Here is a 12,348-nt window from a genome sequence, read left to right on the forward strand (position 1 = left end):
AAATCTTTATGAGTGCTGGATAGTATTAAGTATACAATAGCAATGAGAGGAAAAAATCAATTTATTTTTTTAAACAGATTTTTGCATCAAATGTTATATACTGCGTAAACCAAAGACGCTAGAAATTGTTGTCTTCTCAAAGTCTTGAAATGTTAGGTAGAGTCTTCACAAATACTGCCTGAATTGCCTTTTTTATTTTTTTTTTTTTACATTTTAGCTATGTACATCTGTTTCAGACTGTCCTTTCCCTTGACAAGACCAAGGACTTCAGATCTTCTGTAGTTCTGTTTCACTCTTGTCTTTTGAACAATGGTTCTGGGAAAGGAAATGGCAATCAGTTATCACTTTTAGTTTCAGCAATTACTTTCCTTCATTCCTAGAGGAATAATTTCTTGTGATCTCCAACAGCAAAATTAAAAGGAAAACACAGAAAATTATTTCAAGTGACAAAGAGTACAAAATACTAAATGACTAAAGGCAAATGTGTTCAAGCATGCATTTTATTATTTTTTTTTTCTACATCAAAACTAACTGAAGAAGCATGTTTGGATTAGTTCTGCAGATGCTGGAATCTGCTGTCCCTCTCAAAATGCAGCAGATGACCCTGAGAGAGGAACTCCTCCATGGTGCACTTGAAATGCCATGGTTTTCTCTCTTTCTAAAGGCAACATACAACAGAAACCTGAACTGCCCAGAGGTAATGACTTCCAGGAAGCACAGAAAGGGCCTGTGTTGGTCTAACCTCTTCTGGGAGAAGGAAAATCTGGTTTTCTAAATTACTTACATAGCCTCAACTTGATGAGGAGTCATTCTTTGTCTTTAATGTAACTGGGGTTTATTAATGGTGCCAGGGTATTAAACAGCTACTGCATTTCACTCCAGAGGTGGTTCCATGTGTGTGGTGAAGAGGATGATCTCCATCTACAGCTCATAAAGAGTTTTATATAAATGTCCATTACCCATGTAATGGCAACAGCCAACAGTTTTATTAGGCAATATAAAAAGATATTAGGGATATAAACTGTAATGCCTTAGGGCAGAAGCCAATCAATGACTGTCTGGAGTTATCCAGAAGAAACTTTCTGTCCACAAGTTATTCCCTCATCATCTGTTAGGGCGTTTCTTGCCTCTCTCTGCAAAATATCAGAAGACAGACACACTCAGAGCCAGGCTGCTGAATCCCACCAGCATCTCGTTGGGTTCAGGCTTGCAGCTCCCCGGTTCTTGCTGCAACGCATAAATGAAGTGTGGCATTTTATCAAATGATTGATCTCCAATGAAGATCGGCCTAGTATTTCTCCCATGAAATTTATGCTTACTAAAACAAATATATAGATTTTTTTTTCATCTTTGTATTAATTTAGTTCAGGAGATTTCCTTGTCACGTTCAAGCCTTTCAAGCAGCAGATGAAATGGCAATAAGGTGGTGAAACAGACCATAACAATACGATGAATCCTGCAGTCCAGAGGGTCAGTCTCAGATTTTGCCTTGGGATTCTGGTAAAATCTGTTGGGCTTTCTCTGTCTGACCACGCTGTATAACCTACCTCTCCCCTCTCCTCTTGTTTCCTGCTGTCCTAAGCTTGCTTTTAGTTGGTTCTCTCCACTTGTCCTTGCTGTTTCTCTCTAGTGTAGTTAATCCCAGCAATTAATTGACATACATGAAATAAGAGTAGCTTGACATCCTTATTGTATGCATGTCACACACCCTAATGGCTCCAGAAGCCCTGTGGAATATATGGAGCAACAGCAGAGTGTAACAAAGACTTTAAAAAGGCTTGAAATTTTGCTACTAGGAATAGGATTGCTGTTTGCATTAAAACACGTTCTTTATATTGAGATTCTTGGGTCGTTTTGTGAGGTAGTTCTCCTAAATATAATGCAGAAGCTGATGCTACTTTCAAGGGATGCCTTTCCCGTGGGTTGCTACCTGTTCCATCAGACAGAAATAGCCATAATGCCATTACACAGCCTGCTCAGGTTGAAACACCTTTCTGTCTGAAAAGGTGCTGGTGAGGAAAGAGAATGGGACCTCTGATGGGTGGGATGAGAGTCTTGGGTTGTGTGGTCTCTAGAGGAATGGCTGGGTGAGGCGTATTTAAATGGGGAAAAAGGGAAGAGCTGCTGTTTTCTGTGGTTTGCGATGCAGAGCCTCTTGTAACATTGCATTTAATATGGGTTTGGCCAAGTGCTCTATGATAAGAAGTTTTTTTTCTATGGGAACCAAAAGACAAAGGCTTGGTCTCACTGAAGATCACAGCAGTTTCACCGCTGGCTTAGGACCCAAAGCAAAATTATTTCAGCCAGGGCCCCTATCTTCATTAGCTGTAAATCACAAATGTCAAACCCACCAAAGGTCTCCCAGGTAAGGTCTCAATGCAGTGCTCCCTTTGAGCTTTCTATGTTGGCAGCTTGGTTTGCTGAGGAAACGCCTCCTGTGGTCACACTGTGTCTGCCTGCCTCTGTCAGTCAGTCTGCTCCCAAAAATTCTGAATCCCTGTTTAGAAGGATAGGGAGCTGAAAGATATTAAATTCCTGTAAGACTTATAAAAATATGTTGCAAGAAAGAAGTAAAAGATTGAAACAGACTTACTGGATACCAATTAATTCACTCTACAAAGAGATACCATCACTTCTGTAAAGTGGAAAAGATCTCAATTTGCATCTTAATAGAAACCAGAGAATCCATTTCTGCCCTTGTGGCCCCAGGATAAGAGTTGCAACTGTGATTCAGTTTCCCAGACGCAAGGAAATGATAGAGCTTCCTGATTTTCAGCAGTATTGAACAGCCAACAATTAACCAGGTCCCTTTCTAGTTGTTGCAAATAGCCCTTCAAAACTTTCAGCACCTATAATTAGGCATTCCTAAACATCTTTGGTACTCCTTTGGATCTTCCTTTCACCCCCAAGCAAAGACTAACCTTCTGGGTGTGTAATTGGTAGTGACAGTAACCTTTGCAGCTATCTCCAGGAAAGTGGGAAAAAGGTATCAGTAAAAAAAACAGAGGCTTTCCAAAGCTGGATCTTCTGACTTCTCAGGTCCAGTTGGTACTTTGAGGAGCTGTGAGGCAGCAGGCGCGCAGCAGGTAGCAGTACTCCAAACACAATGATGTCCCAGGTTAGCAATGCTATACTTGATTGACTTTTATCACATTTTATCCTTTAATTTCAGCTGTTCTTTCATCCTTTATGGTCTCTAGTTTCCTTTTTATGTCCTATTAGACAGTTGACTATTCTTACCTGTCTTTACTGAAGTCATCCACCACTGGCATACTGGCTGTTCTTGGACCAGCAGATAGCTATTTTTTCCTTTTCCCCTCTCTCCTTTATCGTGTCTTTTCTCCTTGCTTTCCATCATTTCTGTTTGTTATCTTACCAAGTGCAAGCACCAGGGATTGTGGTGAGGGGATGATTCAGCTGGAAGCAGAGGGCAGCATGCAAAGCCAGCATTGGAAGTATGAATTGCACCTGACCACCTGTCATTAATGTGGCCACCAAAAGAGGGAGAATAACAATGCAATCAAACAGGACTCAAATTTGCGTCTCAAGCTCTGCTTATTACTAAGAAGGCTTTCAGGAATGACAAGTTTTTAATCCTGTAACTCTATTACAAGCTGATGCCAACAGCAGAAACTGGAGCTGTGATACAAATTAAGCTAGGATGGCTTGGCATGGCAACTGAAAGTCATCTCACCTCATGTGAGATGACAGCTATGGCATGAAACCACAGATAAGCTGGCATTTGTAAATATATTCTTTATAGATTTTTTTTTAAAACCAGGTACCATGAAAGCATACAACAGCAAAAGTACCTGTGAATCCAAATAAACATGATCGTTACCTCCTGCTGAACTGTTACGCATAGCCAAGCAATGCCTTCTGCTCAGTTAAAATTAAGGGTTTGCTAAGAGTATGTTATACTTTCCTGTTATTTTCAGCAGCTTATAGTACAGCTGGTAAAAGTTTGCTCTGGTTAGAATCTTGATTTATAAAGTCTCTAGTCCTAAAACAGGAAATGAGTATTTCATCCCACAAGTTTAGGAGGATTTTTTCTTACTTTCATGTTCCACAAAATCTGGTTTTGTTCCCTATAAAGAGTTCAGTCCAACTGCCATCAAAATCTGTAGAGATTCTCCTTGACTTCAGCTGGGCTTGGCACATGCCCTAAGGCAGTGATACAGAAACAGACAACACCTAATGAAATCATGTGTGTAAAGGACCAGGGAATCCCATACTAAATCCCCACCCCACAAACAGCCATGCTTAAGCTTAAATGTGCATTAAAATTGAAGTCAAAAAGCCACTCTTGTCTATCAAGTTAAGCGTATGTTTAAACGTTTACTGGAGCCAGTTCTTGGTACAATGAACAGAAAAGCTATACAAAACTATTGTGGGTAAGATCAGTCCTTCCCTTATGCTGCACAGTGTGCTGAATCCTTAGGGCTTTCTACTCTGTGGTTGCAGGATCTTTCACAATTTTTATAAAATCAAGTAGTTTTCATTTTATTCTTTCTTGTATATTAACTAACATAACATACTCCTGCAGCATCTTTCCATTGACCTCAGTGTGCTCCAAGGAGGAATCTCAGAACTACTTATCACACCCTGTCATTAAAATTAAAGAACCTCAGACAAAGTCAGACCTCTAGAAGGTAAATCACTGTAAAATAAATAACAATAGGTATGTTTATGTATCTAAAAACAGGAGGCAGACCAGAAGTGTTTCTGGTTTTGTATCACAGACAGAAAAACTGAGGCACAGAGATAATCCATGATTTCTCCAAAGTCTCACAAGATACAAATAGCAGAATGGGGAATCAAACTGCAATCCAACTGTTAAATGCACAAAAAGATTATATTTCCTTGTCTTATGATCCACGGTGACTGTCTCTTTAGTTTTTCAAAATGGGAAATCAAACTCAAGAAGATTAAGGTAGAGGTCAAGGGCTACCTAGAAACTCACTGGCAGAACCGAGACAAATGGGAAACTTCTGGCTCCACACAGCACTTCCTTCCTCTCAGATCCATTTCAACAAAATAAAATAAAGCCACAACCCCCTGCTCTCAATCTTCTGTGAGCGGGATTTGATGTGTTAGATCAAGCCGTCAAATGCAGCTTATTACCCCGATGGAGGGTAAGCGTCTCAGCATCACCTCCTGTGATTTACCTCCAGCTCATTGATGACACCACAATCTTCTTTGACTGGCAGATCTGTTCCCTGCGAAGGGAAGCTGTGGATTTGATCCACTCCTCTTGGAGTCAGCGCTACACTCAGTCAGGCTCAAACAAGACCAGGCTACAGGTGGGATGAGTAAAATGGAGCAAAGAGAAAAGCAAACTTAAATAATCAAAGTTAAACAATCAAAGCTGACCCAGTCCTTCACAAATATTACTGTATCCTTCAAATGGTGCAAATAGCAGATGCACCAGCTGGAATGTTTCTCTTCCATGCAGGATAACCTCACTCTGTGAGTTTAAGTCAGAGCTCTGACATTCGGCTGCTAGAAATGCTTGTAGTTTTGTGCTGCAAGGTATAATCTGGCATAATACAAGAGAAATACTTCGATATGCACTGTCACATTTGTCGATGTGTGATCTCATCACAGTGTCTAAATGAGATGGAGAGATGTGGTAAACGCCTGATGCCATGCTTCCTGCATTAACAGGAGATTTTCCTTGTCAAATGGCACCGCTAGCTAGCGATAAGCTGTCTGCTGTGCCTATCCTGTTAATTATTCCTGTGCTAGCACCTGCAGGTTGCAAACTCCTCTGTGCTGACCTTCCTGCAAAGCAGTGCCATGCAATGCCCTTGAATAACATTTGTGTAGGACTTGCTTTTTGAGGAAACGCAAAGAAAGGCCTCGAAGCAAATTTCTGGTGTCGCCACCACTGAGCTGTCTGTGCTGCCACATCACGTTTGTAGAGAAGTCTACGAGCACTGTCACTACTTTTTAACTTTCTTAACACTGTGGTAGTGTTGCCCACTGCCACAAGAAGTGAGAAGAGACAAAAAAGCTGCATGAAATTTGTACAGAAGTCCTTGGTATGACCAGGAGACTGCCTCTCTACAGGGAATCTGTTGGAGAGAAACCCACCTGTGGGATATGGGACTGTGATCTGTTCACATCAGTCTTGAGGCACTTCTGATTCAGATCTTATCTCTGAGATAAAGAAAAGGCTCTGAGCAGGAGACACCAGAGTATCTTGTTCATAATGACGGGATCCGAGGCACACGGAATTTGCTAACAGTGCCTAAAGATTTTTGTATCGTTCAGATGACACATCAAATAATTTTTTAAATTATTTTAAACCCCAGTTTAGTGAAGCACTTAAGCACTGTTTGGAGCTCAAACCATTCAGTATTTAAGCACGTTCTTAACCAGTGCTTCACTGAAATGACAGCTACAACACTGATCTGTAGAACATAGTCTCACAAAAAGTCACTTTGGACTGTTAAAATTTTCCCTTTTTAAAAAAACAAACAAAAAAGAAAAAAGAAAAAAAAGAAAGCAAAAACAGAGAGAAAATCATTCCCAGTACATATACACAAAAAACTGATGTTTTGATATGTAATCACATCCAAAGTTCAAATTTCAGGCAATTATAGTGAATATTTTTGTTACGTGCTCATGCCTAGTTCTTCCCCTGCTCTCTGCTATCCAGACCTTTTACTGGTAGCAAGTCCAGAAAGGCAGTCGCAGCCCACTGAATGCCTTTTCCCATGCTGGTGACCTGTGGCCCTACAGACAGAAAGCAATTCCCTGATAACAAGCAACCTCTCACACTAAAAATCATCAGAAGTATTTTGAATTGTTAGATATTGGATCAAGGAGCCAGTGAATTATGACTGATTACCTTTTCAAAGTAACTCACACAGCAGCCCTGGGGGACAGATAGCATTAAAACATTTTCAATATGCAAATAGTCTGATACTTTGAAAAATAGCAGTGTTGCTAACATTTGGCCTGGTGAAGGAAAAAGTGTATTAATTTGCTGAGGAAACTGTCTCTAAAAGAGCGTATAAATAGCCCTTTGCATTAATTCAAAGTGAAATGTCAATGTTTCATAATTTATGATCGTATGCTGAGATTCAGCTTCAATAGCTCACTACTGGTTCAACTAACATCAGGTCTAAAACCTGCCTTACTGTCTTCTGAACCCTGAATCTTTGGGAGAACCTTTTCTTTCTGCCTGGATTTATTTTTATTTATACTAGCTGAATTATTTATGATCATTTCAGTGTAAATTACTGAGTTAAGAGAAAGTGAAATACTCTGTTGTTGCAGTGGTTTGCTCACATCTTCTTTAATCTGATCATCTTGGCAGGAAAACGAGAATAAATTCTTCTCACTACTCACAATATGGGAACCTAAAAGCTGTTTCCTGGTCTATGTCTGTAGAGCATGATGGCATTATTAATCAGACAGGATAGTTACTGTCTATCCATTAGTCGTTGAAGCTGTTTACCTTTAAAGGCCTGCTGCAAAATAGCAAATTATACTGAGGTGTGAAGCTAAGAGCTTGCTTTGCTCCTGGCCATCCCTGACTTGCTACCTGATTTGGGGCACCTCCATCCTGCTCCCAGTCCTCTTCTGCAGTGGTGTAAATTCTACTGAACCTGGCAGATACATGACTGGTTCTGATAGATGGGAGATGTCCTGGTTTCAGCTGGGATAGAGTTAATTCTCTTTTTAGCAGTTAGTGCAGTGCTGTGTTTTGGCTCTGATGTGAGAACAAGGTTGACAGGACACTCATGTTTTTAGTTGTTGCTGGGTGATGTTTATACTAAAATCAATGACTTCTTGGTTTCTTGGGCCCTGCCAGTGAGAGGGCTGGAGTGGAACAAGAAATTGGGAGGGGACACGGCCAGGACAGGTGATCCAAGCTAGCCAAAGGGATATTCCATACCATGTGACGTAATGCTGAGTATATAAACTGGGGGAAGAAGAAGGAAGGGGGGGACATTTGGCATTATGGTGTCTGTCTTCCCGAGTAACCGTTACGTGTGACGGAGCCCGGCTGCCCTGGGGATGGCCGAACCCCTGCCTGCCCAGGGAAGTGGGGAATGAATTCCTTGCTTTGCTTTGCTTGGGTGCGTGGCTTTTGCTTTCCCGATTAAATTGTTCTTATCTCAACCCTTGAGTTTTACATTCCTTTCCAATCCTCCTCCCCATCCCTCTGGGTGAGGGGGAGTGAGCGAGTGGCTGCGTGGTTGCCAGCTGGGGTTAATCCATGACAGGAGACAACACGATTCCTTCTGCCCTAGTTACTCCTTAGGCGTAAGTTGGGAACTGCTCACCTCCTTGAGGAAAAAAATACGGTAATGAGATTGTTACAGATGAACAAAAATGTTACATACATGCAAAATGGGCTAGCTAATCAACAGAGCTCACTCCCTGCTGGAGGAAGCTCCACAAGAACAACAGAAATCATTACCATGCTGGTGGGGTTGATTAATAAGGAAAACTGCATTATCTACTTCTACTAATACTCATTAGCATTTATACATTGTAGCATTAACTAAATGCATGTGTAAATAGCTTTCCTAAGTGACAAGTGAGGGTGCCTGAAGGGTGCAACATGGTGTTACTGCTGCTATCCAGTCATGTGGATTTTGCATCGCAAGAAACGCCTCTGCATTGGTTAAGAAAACCAGGAAGAGAGAGCCGGAATAAGAAGGGGACACAGTGATGGCACCTTCCGAGACCTGAGACAGGTTTGCCGTAAGAGCCAAAGAAAGCTGTATTCCAGGGAATATTTTAATGGGGCTCAACAGGAGATGGTGGAATATGGGATCAAATCTGGGGTACTGCTACGAGGCAGAGCGTGGGTACAGACAATGCAGCTCCTTGGAGCCTCAGGAAAACACTGTGAGGAGCAGGATCTCCCCCTCCCAAGACAAAGGTGCAGATTTGGACACCCTTCTGGTTCCCCTTAGGAAGGGGGTAGCAGAAGCAGACACACTGGGAAAGCATCTGCGTTGGCCCAGATGCTATCTGTTAGTGCCTTTTGTTCCACGATATGAATTTCTGGATAGAGGACTTTCAAATAATGTGGTTTAAATTTAGAAAGTGACCGTTCAGTTATCAGCGCAGTTGAAAATTACAATGAAATGGAGCCCAGTACCTCCAAAATACTGGACAAAAGATGATTATCTATGTAATGTGTGTTTTCTGGAGTTCATGTGCAATTATCAAGCACTATTTTTAGACCAGGTTTCAGGAGAGTTGTGTTTAGTTCTTGGCTCTGCCACAGACTTCCTGCATGACCTTGGGCAAATCGGTTTCTTTCTCAGTACCATCTGCAGCATCATACATTTTCCTCCCACTCTAAATTTGTCTTGTCGATGCGGATTATGAGCTTTTTGGAAGAGGACATCTCCTCACTGTGTTTATTTAGTGAGTGACACAGTGAGGCTCTGATCTTTTCTTGTGACTTCTGGATAGCTTTTTAGTGCAATTGGTAATAACTTGCTAGAAAAGGTGACTCGCACAAGATCACCTTCCATGACCAATGCAGCCAGGTGGCAGGAATAAAATCATTAACTTCAGTGTAGGTTTTAGACAAAGCTGGTTATTTGTTACACATTTCCATTGCAGAACTTTTAATTTCAGCTGGTAAATTTTACAAGCAGGTTTTGTATTTATTTTCCTTCTCCTTTCTCACAGTGCAGGCCACAGCCTCCTGCTTTGTGATTATTACCCTGCTCCCTGTGATTAGCGCGGAGCTGCTGGTTGGTTTTGTTCGCTCATTTGTTTTTTCACCTTCACACTAAATTACAGCAGCAGATTGACCGGGGCATGTGAGTGTTTTACAAGATCGGTGAAGGGCACTACCCTGCCAGTCCTCACGGGGACCTTCTTACCTGTACTTTGGTTTAGCAGCTGTGACCAGCAGCAAAGTGGGAGGTATGGGCAAGGTGAAAGAGCAGCAGACTAGAAAAGAAACAAAATTACCAGCACTTCAAAGCCCTTGCAGAGGAGGGATACAGCTGAAGGCAGGCATTGTTTAAAAAAAAAAAAAAAAAAAAAAAAAAAAAAAAAAAAAAAAAGGATGTGAAAGTGATCTCTCTTTCTCTCTTGAACAAGATACCTGGTCAGGCAGTGGCCTGGGCTCCACTGTTCGACAAGGAACCGAAGGGATGATCAAACAGGTGCCTCATCACAACATCCTATTAAAATAGGCAGGCTGGGAACTTGGGCATCAGTTCAAAGACGCCGAAGGCACTACATGCATTTCCTCGCTAGTGAAGCCAAAGGGAGCGCAGGTGTAGCTTTCGCCGCGGAGTGTCACACCATCGCAGACCCAGCTCGCCGTAACGTGCTTCCAGGCAAGCGGCAACGGCGCTGGCACCCAGGCGCCCGCCGCGGCGCTGACCCGGCGCGGGGTACCCGGCTCCCCCCGCCGCCGCCGCTCGGGGTGCAGGGGCAGCCGCGCAGGGCCGGGGCGGCCCGGGGGAGGCAGCCGGGGGGCACAGGGCCAGCACCGCCCCCCCGGCGGGGACCCCCGAGGGGAGCGGGGGGGAGCACCGGGCGACCCGGCGCCTGTGCGGGGCGGGTGACCTTGGCCGAGTCCCCGGGGGGTCGGCGGGGAGGGACTTTCCGGGAGCGGCTCGGCGCCTCGCCGGGCCCGGGGCGGTGGGAGCCCCGCGGCGGGCGGGGCCGGGCGGGCGGCCGCCGTCGGTCCCTCCCCGCGGGCCGGGAGGCGGTGCGGGGCGCGCTCCCGGCAGGCTGCGCTGTGCTCGGCGCGGCGGCCCGGCGGGGATCTCCCCCTCTCCCCTCGCTCCCCGCCGCAGCCACCAGCGGCGTCGGGGGCGGCATGGAGACCCGGCGCGGGAGGCCGCGGGGCAGCGCCCGGAGCTGAGCCGGCCGGTGCGTATCCGCCGCGGCTCTGGAGCGGGGCGCGGAGGGGATGGCGGAGAAACTTTCCAAAGCCGGCGGTGCGCGGGGGCCGCGGGGGCTGCGGCCGCCACTTGGGGAAACTTCTGCCGCGGGGGCTCCGCCGCGGCCGCCCCCGCACCGCAGCGCCGGGGGAGCGGAGCCCGGCGCTGCCGCCGCGTCCCGCTGCCGCCCCCCCCCCCGCAGTTCCCCGCCGGCGGCCGGGCGCGCTCCCACTTCGCCCTGCAAGGTGCAGCGGCTGCGCTGGGCGCGCTCCCCGCTTCGCACCGCCTTTCAGCTGGCAGGCAGGCAGGAGCTGTGTTTTCATTTTTTAAATTTTTTTCCTCACCGCTTTTATTATTTTTTTTTTCTGTCGCAGGGAGCGGGCGAGGGGAAGAGGGGCTGTGCGTGTCTGTCGCTGCTCTTCAGCTGCAGTTGCTCTCGGCTCAGCGCGGGGACCGGCTTGCAGCTGCTTGGGCTGGGGAGAGAGGGATGTTACCGGAGGACCTGCTTGTTCGTATTTCTATCTATCTATGTGTGTTGGTTGGGTTTGGTTTGTTTTTTTTCTAATGTTTTTAGAAGGGAGGGCGCGCCTTGCCCTCCCCATTTGCAGGCTCGGGGACACCGGCTGGCACTGGGGGAGCGCCCTGCCCCGGGGCGGGGGCGCAGGGGGGCAGCGTGGGGAGCAGCCGGGGTGCCCCCGCCGCGGGTGGTCGCTCCGGGCCCCGCGGGGCAGCGGCAGGAGGGTCCCCGTCCCCGCCGCGCTGCCCTGGGACAGCCTCAGCGTCCCCGGGACGCCCGCAGCTGGGACGGTGTGTGAGCGGCGGTGGGTGCGTGTCCGTGAGTGTGCGTGTGTGCAGGGCCCAGTGCGTGTCTGGGGGGTGCACGCGTGGGGAGCCGCTTGGAGAGAACCTGCTCCGGCTGGGGATGGATTAAACGTGGCTCTCTCGGCTCTAACTTCTGCTTTTCAAGGAAATAATCCAGCCTCTTCTGCCCACTTTTTGAACCGCACTGGATTATTTGCAGGAGGAACGGAGAGCCGCGCTGCCCTGAAAAACGCACCACTGGGTGCCTTTTTATGGGGTTTTGTTTTTGTTTTTGATTTTGTTTTTTTAGTTATTGCTCGTGGTGGCTTCGTGCCCTTGCTTTGTTGTTGGGAGGATTAAGGGTTGCCGAGTGTCCTTAGTCCTACATCCAATTAAAATAAATGTAAGTAAATGGGACATAAGGGGAAGTCGGCGCTAGCATCCCAGCACAGGCAATAAAACATCAAGGTTGGTTAAAAGCAAGAGACTTGAGGAAACGAATGCTTTCCTTCTTACTCATTTGCTTTCCCTTTGCAGTGCTGTCAGACAGGCTTAGAGAGGTGCATCGTTTGATCAGGGTTTCGCAGATCCTTAGCCAATCTCCATCCAGCAGAAAGAAAGAAAAAAAAAATGTTTTCTGCACAAGGCATTTTAACTTATCTGT

At 45.8% G+C, this 12,348-nt stretch overlaps 1 protein-coding gene across 10 annotated transcripts in view; it reads left to right on the forward strand.

The window, feature by feature from the left end:
* Positions 1 to 10,759: 10,759 nt before the first annotated feature.
* FAT3 (FAT atypical cadherin 3) overlaps positions 10,760 to 12,348 on the forward strand; it is a 416,215-nt gene continuing 414,626 nt past the window's right edge. For all 10 annotated transcript variants that reach the window (XR_013926224.1, XM_080376579.1, XM_080376583.1 and 7 more), the window contains exon 1: positions 10,760 to 10,872. The gene's annotated coding sequence lies outside the window, so the exon portion shown is untranslated. The remainder of the gene's footprint in view (positions 10,873 to 12,348) is intronic.

This window comes from Falco punctatus (assembly GCF_963210335.1).
Source record: "Falco punctatus genome assembly, chromosome: 2".
Classification (NCBI taxonomy): Eukaryota; Metazoa; Chordata; class Aves; order Falconiformes; family Falconidae; genus Falco; species Falco punctatus.